We start from the raw sequence: 12,488 nt of genomic DNA, 5'->3' as shown, positions 1-12,488 counted from the left end.
AGGCATTTACACTGGCACACAAATCAATACAGAGGTTTATTTAGGCACAAATAGGGCACTTCCCGGGGAACAGAACAAAAGGGCGTCAGGCTTGCCTGGCAGCAAAAAGTTCTGGCTAGAGCGTGCAACTCACCGAAACCCAGAGCCTACGGACGATCCTCCACCAGAAACCCGAACTACAGAATTCAAAAAGGTCTCTTACTGTTCTGATGGGCCCAGGGTCTGGTGGGGAACAGCTTGTGGTCCTCCAGTTCGGGGGTCGCTGTCTATCCGAGTGATGGCACCAATTGATGTGGAAAAATGATCCACCTGTTGTGTTTGGAATCAGATTAGCCTGAGGTACCTTTATTGATTACGAGCATGCAAGGGGTGACAGCTATTCGGAGCTGCCCCCCCGATTCAAGGAACACACAGCTTTTTAAAGCTTAAAACCACAAACAAATTACACATACTTCCATATCAATTATCTTATTTGGAATACATTGCAAAATCAATACAGGTCAAAAGCAAAAAGAACAATCATCTCCCTTATTTGGTCCTTCCTGTTATTGTTATTCCCAGTCTGGTCCTTTTGCGGTTTGACTTTACTAACGCTTCTATTGTGGTTATTTATGTCTTAAACTTGGCTATTGCAAATTGTTCTGTTTGGGGACTTTACACTCCGCCTTCTCCTGCCCCCTATACACAGAAAGCCATTGCTCGGTTTTGGGGACTTTCCATTTGGCTCTTCATATACAAAACTAGCTTGGCCAGTGCTTCAGGCCTACTAGCTTGACCAACGTTGAGGCCTACCAAATTTTCCTTCACATCTAAAATGCCTGGTGCCTGGTTAAAATCCCCCTGGTTCTGAAGCAAACAGGTGTCCCCAACACATTCCAAGAACTCATTGGACACTGTGTTTGTTTAACTACCCAGACACCTGTTAGAAAAGGAAGTCAGAGTCCCATGTTCCCCCTCCCCATTACTAATTGTGTTTTGAATATTTATGTTATTTGCATGACAGAGTCGAGAACATCCGTCTGCGAGGAAAGAGCCGGGGGGAATTGAGATGTGACGTTATTGTCCTGTTCTGACACGTCCCCTTCTTGCCCTGACAGGCTGCAGCGTTACGTCCCATCCTGCCAGGAAAGGGAAATGGCTGCCGTGGAGCCAGCTCAGGTAGGGATTATCGGGGAGTTGCTTGTGGGCTCCTGTTGGCGGGAGAAGGGCAGTAAAGACACAGAAGGTGGGTGCTTCTGGGGGTGGTCAGGAGTGGGTGGGGGCAGGAAATACACAGGGTGGAGAAAGGGGGGGGACAGGGTGTGACAAACCTGCTGGGATTTGTTTACGGTGGGGCCTAGATTTTAACAGACCCATCGGGTTTGTGGGTGGAAATTCCCTAATTTCTCAAGCAGGTAACAACCCCCCTGGACTGGGCTAGGGAAACGTACCAGCCTCCAGTACTGGAGTCTGAACCTACTAGCCAGAGGGCAACCGCCAGTGAGGCCCGGGGAAGACACCCCATCCCGTCCCATCCAACTACTGGCACTGGGGAGGGTGTTTGGATTCCTGCCAGGGGGCTGTCCCTGGACCCTGCTGGGGGCTCCATCTCCTGTATCAGCTTCTGGCTGGTAGGTGAGTGCTGAATGGGAAGACCCCTGCCATCTCTGTCTGCTAGAAGGGGCGAGGGGCTCTCTCTCTTTCGCTCCTCACCCTGATGCCTCCTGGCTGCTCTGATGGGGAGGGGGTGGGATCCTGCCTGCCTCCCAGAGCTTCCATGTGATTGGCCCTCCTCCAATGTGAGTGGTGGGGATGTCGCTGGGCAGCAGGTGCAGAGTGGGGCGCTCTTGCTTTTTCAGGGGCCGGTGACTTTCGAGGAGGTGGCTGTGTATTTCACCAGGGAAGAGTGGGCTCTGCTGGACCCCGCTCAGAGAGCCCTCTACAAAGACGTCATGCAGGAGAACTATGAGAACATGACCTCGCTGGGTAAGGATTCCTGTCCTCTAGGTTCTTAGAAGGGGAAATGAAGAGTTAAGGTTCACAGTGCAGCCTCAACTTTGCCCTGTTTCAGCAACACCCCGATAGGCCAATGAGACACTGACCAGCGCTCTGCCCTCCCCGCTACAGAACACTTTGGGAACAGAGCACAGGTGCAGGACAGCGCAAACGCTAACACTGCAAAACTTGGGGTTAGGTCCGATGTAGGGAACAGAAGTTGCCTGCCCCTGGCCTGCACTCAGACACTGAGCCTACGGCACACAATCCATCTTGGACTTTCATAATGTCACCACCCCTTTACCCTTCCAATGAGGATTCCGTCTGAGTCGTTGCCTTCACTTACCCCTCCCTGAGCCCTGGGGACCCTGTGCACGTATGGCACCAGCCTGCTGACAATCCCTGTGGCAAGAACACACCCTTGTGTGCCTTTATTGACGCCGCCTACACCACTCCGCACTGAAATGAGGAATACTTGTTGTGAGGGTTGGATCACAGAAACCCCCTGGGAGCTGCCAACTGATGTGCCAAAACTACTTCTGACCCTGCTTTCCCTGCCAGCTTAGGCCTCCAGCACCCTGTCTTGCTGAGCCAGACACGCCAGTCTGCTCCAACGCAGACCCAGGGCCTGATCCATGTGCCCCCAAAGCTGCAGGTTTAATTGGAAAGCAAGTTACAGAAGTGTTCCTGACTTTAACACTCAGAAGCCCAACTCCCAACGGGGTCCAAACCCTAACTAAATCCGTTTTACCCTGTATAAAGCTCATAACTCATAGATTGTTCACCGCCTGTAACACTGATAGAAAGAGATGCACAGCTGTTTGCCCCCCCCAACTATTAATACATACTCTGGGTTAATTAATAAGTAAAAAGTGATTTTATTAAATACAGAAAGTAGGATTTAAGTGGTTCCAGGTAGTAACAGACAGAACAAGGTGAATTACCAAGCAAAATAAAATAAAACAGGGAAGTCTATGTCTAAGAAATTGAATACAGATAAAAACCTCACCCCGTAAGCTTCCTTTTACAGACTAATCTCCTTCTAGTCTGGGTCCAGCAATCACTCACACCCCCTGTAGTTACTGTCCTTTGTTCCAGTTTCTGTCAGGTATCTTTGGGGTGGGGAGGCTCTCTCTTTAGCCAGCTAAAGACAAAATGGAGGGGTCTCCCAGGGGTTTAAATAGACTTTCTCTTGTGAGTGGAGACCCCCTCCTCTCTCCTATGCAAAGTCCAGCTACAAAATGGAGTTTTGGAGTCACCTGGGCAAGTCACATGTCCATGCATGACTGAGTTCCTTACCAGCCAAGCCACATGCCTGGGAAAGCTCAGATGTGGATTGGCGTCTCCAAATTCATTGTTGGCTTAAGGGCTTCTTGATTGGGCACTTACTGAGAATAGTCTTTTCTCAGGAAGCTGACCAACTGCTTCACTAAAACCTACTTAGAATCAGACAAGTATACAGCCAATATTCATAACTTAAAATACAAAAATGATATGTGCATACAAATAGGATTAATAGATTCAGTAGATCATAACCTTTACATAGATATGTTACATGGCATATGTAGCATAAAACATATTCCAGTTATGTCATATATACATTCATATAGGGTGGGGCGGAGGGTCCTGGGCGGTCAGGGGACTGGGGGGTAGTGGATGGGTCATGGGTCACTGGGGGGCGGGGCCATCAGGGAACGGGGGTGTTGGATGGGGTAGGAGTCCCGGGGGTACCGTCAGGGGCGAGAAGCAGGGGGGGTCAGATAGGGGTCAGGGGCCTGGCCACGCCTGGCTCTTTGGGGAGACACAGCCTCCCCTATCCGGCCCTCCATACAATTTTGGAAACCCGATGTGGCCCTCAGGCCAAAAAGTTTGCCTGCCCCTGCCTTACTACTTCTCCCTACCCTAACCCTAAGTAGGAGAGGTTAACCGGCTTGTTCTGCAGCATGGGATGTTTAGGTTGGATCTTAGGAAAAACTTTCCAGCTGTGCGTATAGATGAGTACAGGAATACGTTACCAAGAGAGGTTGTGGAATCCTGGTCACTGGAGGTTTTTAAGAAGAGGTTAGACAGATGGTCTGTGTATACTTGGTCCTGCCTCAGGGCTGGAGCATGGACTAGCTGACATCTTGAGATCCCTTTACCCCGTGTGTTACTGTGATTTTATGATTCATGGTCCTAGCCCTTCACTTTCACCTTGTCTCCCTCTGGAGAATGGGGGCTTTATTTAGTAGGATTTTTAATGGAAAGTATGCATGGGTCAGCTTCCCTCTCAATTTGCTTTGTTAGTCACTGGGTGTGAAGCAGTGAATTCCTCTTCTGGGATGGGGATGTAATTCCTGTTGAAGCAGCATAGGCCTGTCTCCATTTACATGGAAACACTATCAAGGACTGTCCACATATGAATGCAGCACACTGGATGGTGTAAGTGTCAAAGACTGGAGGTTAATGTGTAATGACTGGGTCCAAGGGAAGCAGAACGTGAGAACACAACTGTACTGCACTTTGGGATGTCTGTGCTGCCTCTGGGAGAGACCCTCCCAGCCTGGGTCCCCAAACTGCCCTTGGCGGGCTATATATAACTGCATCTATGTTGCAGATTGGGCTGGAGCTCAGTCTCTACACCAGCAGTATGTGTACCCCTGGGTGTGTACGCAGAGTTCTTCCAGAGTTAGGGTGACCAGATGAGAGGAAGAAAATATCAGGACATCGGGAAATATCCGCCGGCGGAGCAAAGAAAAAAACGGTAGTAGTAGTACCGCGAAATATCAGGACAAATTGTATCCCTGACCAAACATCGGTTGGGATGTGGGACAAACGCCACAATATCGGGACGGTCCCGATTTTATCGGGACGTCTGGTCACCCTATCCAGAGTTGCTACGGAAAAATCACTAGCCAAGTCAGCACAAAGTAAAATTTCATACAATAACTTGTTTATACTGATCTATATAATATACCCTGAAATGTAAGTAAAATATTTATATTCCAATTATTTATTTCATAATGATATCGTAAAAATGAGAAAGTCAGCAATTCATGGTGTGCAGTGACACTTTTGTATTTTTATGTCTGATTTTATAAGCAAGTAGTTTTTAAATGAGGTGTAACTTGAAGGTACGCAAGACAAATCAGACTCTTGAAAGGGGCACAGTAGTGTGGAAAGCCACTGGTCTACACAGCTATTGTTAATGTGCTAGCACGTTCAATGGTGCACCCATAGGGAGACACATCTCAAAGAACTATCGTTGATGCACAAGTTGAGTAACTTCTTCTTTTGCGTGTTACCTGATCTCACTGGTCTTCTTTCCTCTGAGCAGGGTTCCCAGTTTCCAAACCCGGTGTCATCTCCCAACTGGAACGAGGGGAAGAGCAGTGGGCCCCAGATCTCCAGGGCTCAGAGGAAAGAGAGAGCTTGAGAGGCAGCTGCGTGGGTGAGGGATCATTAAACCTTCTCAGTGTTTGAAGGAAACAGCTGGGATTCCCAACAAAGACCTTGTGAGGTCTCTGGGTTCAGGATGGCCCCCAGCAGGTGTCATATCCTTAGGGCAGACACTGTTCATGGCTTCCTATCCATCCTAACTCCTGGCAGTAGTTCCCAGCCCAAACTCTCTTCTCCCTGAGTGTTTGGGTGGGAACTGGATGCAGAATTGATCCTCTCCTCGCTCCCCTTTGGGAGAAATTCAGTCCCTGATTTTTTTCCATCTCCAGCTATTCTCTTGGTTTGTTCTCTCCTTTTCCTTTCCGCTTTCTGAGGTTTTTCTTTCTCTGTCCCAGCAGGTGAGGGGATGGTGAGAGAGACCGTGGAGCAGAATCCTCAGCAGGAAGAGGAGCAAGTGGAAGCGCATGGGGCATTGTTGCAAAGATGCAAAGGGAGTGTGTCCAGGAGTTGTGAGCAGGGAAAAGGCTCTCGGGGGCAGCATAGACCAGAGAAGCAGCAGGGAAACAAGCCAGCACAGAAAGTTGGAATATCTGTTAATTATCGGGGAACTCATAAAGGCCTCAAGGGAGCCACGGCCCAGCAGAGAATCCTGACGGGAGAGAGAAATAACATGGGATTTGAGTGTGGGAAAAAGTTCAGGAGGCGCTCACACCATCAGGGAATCCACACCGGAATGAGGCCCCATGAATGCTGCGAGTGCGGGAAAACCTTCACTGAGCGCTCACACCTTATTAGCCATCAGAGGAGCCACACAGGGGAGAAACCCTATAAATGCTGTGAGTGCGGGAAAACCTTTGCTCAGAGCTCAAACCTTATTCGCCATCAGAGGATCCATACAGGGGAGAAACCCTATAAATGCTGTGAGTGTGGGAAAACTTTTGCTCGGAGCTCAGGCCTTATTAGACATCAGATGAGCCACACAGGGGAGAAACCCTATGAATGCTGTGAGTGCGGGAAAACCTTTGCTCGGAGCTCACACCTTATTACGCATCAGAGGAGTCACACAGGAGAGAAACCCTATGAATGCCGTGAGTGCGGGAAAACCTTCACTCAGATCTCAGGCCTTATTACCCATCAGAGGAGCCACACAGGAGAGAAACCCTATAAATGCCGTGAGTGCGGGAAAACCTTCGCTCACTCCTCACACCTTATTACCCATCAGAGGAGCCACACAGGAGAGAAACCCTATGAATGCTGTGAGTGCGGGAAAACTTTCGCTCGGCGCTCACACCTTATTACACATCAGAGGAGCCATACAGGAGAGAAACCCTATAAATGCCATGAGTGTGGGAAAACCTTCGCTGGAAGATCAGGCCTTATTACACATCAGAGGAGCCACACAGGAGAGAAACCCTATAAATGCTGTGAGTGTGGGAAAACCTTCACTTGGAGCTCACACCTTATTGCACATCAGAGGATCCACACAGGAGAGAAACCCTATAAATGCTGTGAGTGCGGGAAAACCTTCCCTGGGAGATCAGGCCTTATTGCACATCAGAGGAGCCACACAGGAGAGAAACCCTATAAATGCCATGAGTGCGGGAAAACCTTCGCTGGGAGATCAGGCCTTATTACGCATCAGAGGAACCACACAGGAGAGAAAACCCTATAAATGCTGTGAGTGCGGGAAATTTTTCCATCACAGCTCTTCTCTTATGTATCACCACAGAAGCTGCAAGAGAGATAAACACCATGAAAATCTTGTCTGGGTCTCAGAAAAGATTGTTTTTTCCTTTTGCTAATTCCCAAGTAGTGAACTCTAAGGCAGCATTTGTGGCGTCTCAGCTCCTTCAGGCGAGTTGTCTGCTTTTCCTTTTTGCAGCTCACCCTTCCTTGGAGTGAAGTCTGTGAAGAAGTGGGACTGTTCTTAATGTTTCCTCTGAATACTGTGTGGGTGCCTCAGTTTCCCCTATGTAGGTGGTGGGGAAAGGCCAGTGCACATAAATCACTGACACTCTGTCTTCCTGGCAACAAATGGCCAGGGTCCCTTCCCCCCCCCTGCAAGGAAATAGCTAAAGGTGAACAAAGAGATCAGGTGACCTCCTGGCCTGGGAAAGAGACAAAGCCGGGAGAAGGAAGGGCCGGAGGGGGTTTTCAGAGTTGGAGCTACCTGGGGACTAGGAGTGAGGGCAGACGTGGGTGTCTGGCTCTCTGAACCCTATAATGGACCCTGCCGAGGGGTCCCTTTTGCCGCTGTACCTACAAGCTCTGTTTTAGACCGTGTTCCTGTTATCTAATAAACCTCTGTTTTACTGGCTGGCCGAGAGTCACGTCTGACTGCGAAGTGGGGGGTGCAGAACCCTTTGGCTTCCCCAGGACCCTGCCGGGGTGGACTCGCTGTGGGAAGCGCACGGAGGGACATATGCTGAATGCTCCCAGGAAAGACCCAGGAGGTGAAGCTGTGTGAGCTTCTTGCCCTGAAGATGGTTTGCTCCGAGGGAGAGGAGGCTCCCCAAAGTCCTGACTGGCTTTGTGGGGAGCAGTTCCAGAGCATTGCCCGGGGACTCCGTGACAAAGCCCACAGTGTTTTTCATCAACTCCTTTGTTCTGTGTCATGGAAGTGTGGATCCCTCCAACGGGAATGTCCCTCAGTCCCAGGTGGGGGAACCAGGAGTGATCTTTACTAGGTAAATGGAGGTTAAATCTACCTGGGTTTTGACTCCACTAGGGTTTTCCATGGAGTTAGCTAAATTGAGTTAGGGATCCTCATGTAAAAACACAACTATTTTTTTCAATGAAGAAAATAGCCCATATAGCGGCCAGGATAACATAGCAAATTTCCTCACCACCAGACACAACCTCCATCACTTTTCCTAGTCTAACTAAATTTGGAGCATCACGTTTATACTTTTCCTCCCACTGCAAAGTGATTGTTAGTCACCAGGTTCCCCCATTAGGGACAGATTGCCTCATTCCCAGTTGTTCCCACGTTGCACTGGGTTCTGCTGAATAGCAGTTGGGTTTTGTACCCTTTTTCTCAATGTAAATATAACCGAGAAGGAGCAGGGATAGAGGGTGTGATGAAGTGGGGATTTTCCTTTGTTCTGTTGTATGTGAGTCTTACTGTTGAGCCTATGTGAGTTTTACTGCTTTGCATGAATACTGCGTGTGCCTCAGTTTCTCTGTGTGCTGCCTCTGTGTGGTGGGAATAGGGGTGTGTGACTGTGGCTGAGACCTCGGGGGCACGTGAGGCTGCTCCCACTGCCTGCACCTATGCTATGACCGGTGTGTGACGTTGCACTCCATATGCTTTATGGAAATATGCTTATAAATATGACATAACTGGAATATGCTTTATATTAAATACTTGTATGGTGTCATTAGAAAGCTTGTAATCTACTAAGTATGTTCATCCTATGTGTTTGCATGTATTATCTCTATATCTGGAGCTAGGAAAATAAGAGAGGTTTACATCAGTGATACAAGTTTATATTAAGTGGAGGCCATTAAGGGTGCTCCAGAAAGAATCAGTCTGGAAGAGAGACAAAGACAAGGAGTAGGAGCAATGGGGGTGTCTGAGTTCGGGTCGCTGGAAGCTGGCAGTCTGCTTGGGGGGACTGGAAGAGGGAGAGTCCAGGGCATCTATCCCACGACTCCCCAAGATGGACTTGGCTGAAAGCACAGAAATCAGTGACTAACGAGTTCTGTTCTATGCCGTGTTCCTGTCAAATAATAAACCTTCTGTTCTCCCAGCTGGCTGAGAGTCATGTCTGAACGCGGAGCTGGGGGGCAGGGCCCTCTGGTTTCCCCAGGAGCCCCGTCCGGGTGGACTCGCTGTGGGAAGCGCATGGTGTGGAAGGGGATGCTGAATGCTTTGAGGTCAGACCCAGGAAGGTCGAAGTTGTGTAAGCATCTTGCCCTGGTGACAGTGTGTTCAGAGAGAGGAGACTCCCCCAGAGTCCTGACTGGCTTCATAGGGAGCAGTTCCAGAGCATCGCCCGGTGACTCTGTGACTGAGGATAAAAAAAGTGTTTTTTTCAACCTCTGTGACACCTGAAGAAGTGGTGAGTCGGACGGCTTCCCACCTTCTGAATTACCCCAGCAGTGTTTCCTCTTTTTGAGCCATGTGGAATTGATCTCCACTTTCTACAGTTCCTCCACTGAATGTGTCCTATGATTCAGGGTTCTCAGCCCTCTGTCTGTGGATCACAATTTGTTTTCTTTGCTCCTAAAACAGTAATTTAGGGCCTGAGATGAAAGTGTCACTGACCTGGACGGGGAATTTGAATGGATGTCAAATACAGTGAGATCATTTGGAGTTTGAATCCCAGTTTCCACCTGTTGGCAAAGCCTGTTGCAGGACTTTTTCTAATGAGATGGTATTGTTTGCAGATGGGGAGGCTGGCTGATTGGTTTGTTTTTTGTTTTTTTCCATTACGATGATGCTAGAACTTTTGTAAATAATATGACTCAAAACTAATGAGTGAAGGAGGTTTGAATGGCTCAGAGGAGAATGCAATGGGAGAATCTCTTGTCCTGATTCTGAGTCGTGTAGACTATAGGACTAACCTGCTTGCTTGCATAGATATATTTTTTCGTATAAGTTTAAGTATTTGGTTTATTGTAATAGGTTTATAGATTTATATTAAAGTAATCTTGGCTGTAACGCAAGAGACCTACAGGCCATTTCCTGTATGTTAAGCTAAGGAAAGATAACACATCTATATTAAGACCATTTACCCAGAAAAGTAAAGTTAACCTATATCTTGTTACCTAAATAAATAAGTATCCATGCCTATGTCTATAACCTTCTACCTAGACCAATAGATAATGAAGAATGGCATAGAGGGGTTTTCAATGTGGTACCCACAGACTTAACAGGTACACCAAAAGGAAACTTATGTGTGTATGCTGTATATGTGTCATCAATACGCACAAACCTACTAGCCTGTGGGGTAAGTGTACCCTAACGTTTGTGGGTGAGGAATAAAATGTGGGCATAGGAGGAAGGATTTCCGGCACTTGTGCTCTATAAAAGAGGTGACCCACCTCACTAGAGCACTTCACTTCACTGCACTCCACTCTATCATTTTCACTTACTCGATCTTACTCACACTCACTCACTCACTCTATTCTATCTGCGATGGCTACTGCTATTAGTAGGCTGTCCTTGTTCTTCTTAAACTTTAAGGTTCAAGGGAATTAGGCTAAGCTTGGTTTCCCTAAGCTTTTCTTCTTAGGGCTGGTCTACACAGCGAGGGGTGGTCGATGTAAGCTACGCAACTTTCAGCTACGGGAATAGCGTAGCTTAAGTTGACATATCTTATTTTGACTTATCTTGGGTTCTCATGGCGTGGGATCGACGGCCGTGGCTCCCCCGTCAACTCCGCTACCGCCCCTCACCTTGGTGGAGTTCTGGAGTCGATGGGAGCGCGTTCGGGGATCGATATATCGCGTCTAGATGAGACGTGATATATCAATCCCCAATAGATCGATTACTACCCGCTGATTCGGTGGGTAGTCTGGACGTACCCTTAGTTTTGTTTATTAGGGTTTACTTGACTAACAAACTTAAAATTAAAACCTAAGTTAGCTCTTAGCATTAGTTTTTCTAAGCTCTGCATCAAAAATTGAGAAACTTGAACTGCAAGGCTGGTCCTGTGTCTCTTACCCCCAGGTTATCAAGGAAGGGTGTGAGTATGTTAACCAAAGCTTTGTTACATATAATACTATATTATCATATGTATCTTTTGAATAGCAGTAATGCAATTGTAACTCTGTAACTCTGGGTATTTTACCATTGACTTACTAGTTCATTGATTTTAATAAAAAGTCTTTAAGGCTCTATCTGTCTCAGTGTGACCTTCCTGTCATACCCCCGAGGGTCCTTTGTAAATTCTGTGAAGCCTGATTCGAAACAAAAACTTTTATCTTCTAGGTTTCAGAGTAACAGCCGTGTTAGTCTGTATCCGCAAAAAGAAGAACAGGAGTACTTGTGGCACCTTAGAGACTAAGTGCCACAAGTACTCCTGTTCTTCTTTTATCTTCTAATCAAACAAATTGGCAAGCCTAAAACCAATCCTATTAATATTGTAATTAATAAAATAAAATAAATACATTAAATTAATGTTATTAGCACACCCTAAATCAGGCTACAGTCGTCATATTTAACCTGCTCTGGAATTTCTAGTTGTATGAAGCTGGATGTATCTTGTTTGATGTGGGGTTTTTCCTCTTGGGGGACATTTGGTCACATAATCAGATATGAATTTTATTTGCCAGACTGTAGCTCAGGTTTACTGGGGACTTTGAGAACAGGACTATTTACTGAAATAGTCATTTCTCATTTTATTTTATGCCTTTTCTCTGCTCCCTCCATGATGACATGGAGAAACTTCAAGTGCAGTTCAGTCAACAGGAGAGACAACTCCAAGCTATTGGACATGCTGTTTAAAAACCAACTGTTTTTAAATCTCCATTCTGAAATGGTGAACTAGAGCACATCCCAAGTTGTGCAACTAACTGAAGTGACTGCACACAATCACACTGCTGCTCAATTGTTTTTTAGGTCAATATTGTCTCTGATCCGGGGAGAGAATTCCACAGTAAGTACCGAAGAACTGGGCAAAAGGCCCATGTATTTATTTCCCAAGGCAGTTGTGAAAGAGGTTTTTGTGACAGACTAACACTCATGTTCACACCCTGCACCAGGGGTTCTCAACCTTTTTCTTTCTGAGGCCCCACCCCATGGTAGAAAAACTCCAAGGCTCAGCTGGGGTAGGGGGGCAGCTCGGGTCTCTGGGCTACAGCTGCTGGGCAGGGGGCAGCTCAGCGCTACAGCTGCTGGGTTGTGGAGACTTGGGGCGTCTGCTCTGTGGAGTGGGGAGCATTGGGGCTCCAGGCTTCTGCCCTGCGGGAGGCGTGGGGCCCCGCAGACCCCCTGAAACCAGCTCACACACCCTCGGGGGTCACGCTGCTCTACATGCTATTGCAGTAATGTTTGTACAAGGTGTGACGCTGGCAGTGCAGGTTATGTCAGAGTGTATTCAGGCCAATTGATGTGTGTATTAGTATCGAGAAAAGCGACTGTTAAATGTACAAGTGTATTAGGTGTTTAAACCTCCTGAAAACTAGTG

General features: G+C 47.5%; 1 pseudogene; it reads left to right on the top strand.

Moving 5' to 3' along the window:
- The window catches only part of LOC128849161 (zinc finger protein 436-like), a 56,946-nt pseudogene extending 45,749 nt beyond the window's left edge, over nucleotides 1–11,197 (top strand).
- The last annotated feature ends 1,291 nt before the right edge of the window (nucleotides 11,198–12,488 follow it).

Source organism: Malaclemys terrapin, chromosome 15 (assembly GCF_027887155.1).
Source record: "Malaclemys terrapin pileata isolate rMalTer1 chromosome 15, rMalTer1.hap1, whole genome shotgun sequence".
In the NCBI taxonomy this organism is placed as follows: Eukaryota; Metazoa; Chordata; order Testudines; family Emydidae; genus Malaclemys; species Malaclemys terrapin.
Note: the sequence above shows the minus strand (reverse complement) of the source record. Positions and strands in the feature narration are given on the sequence as shown.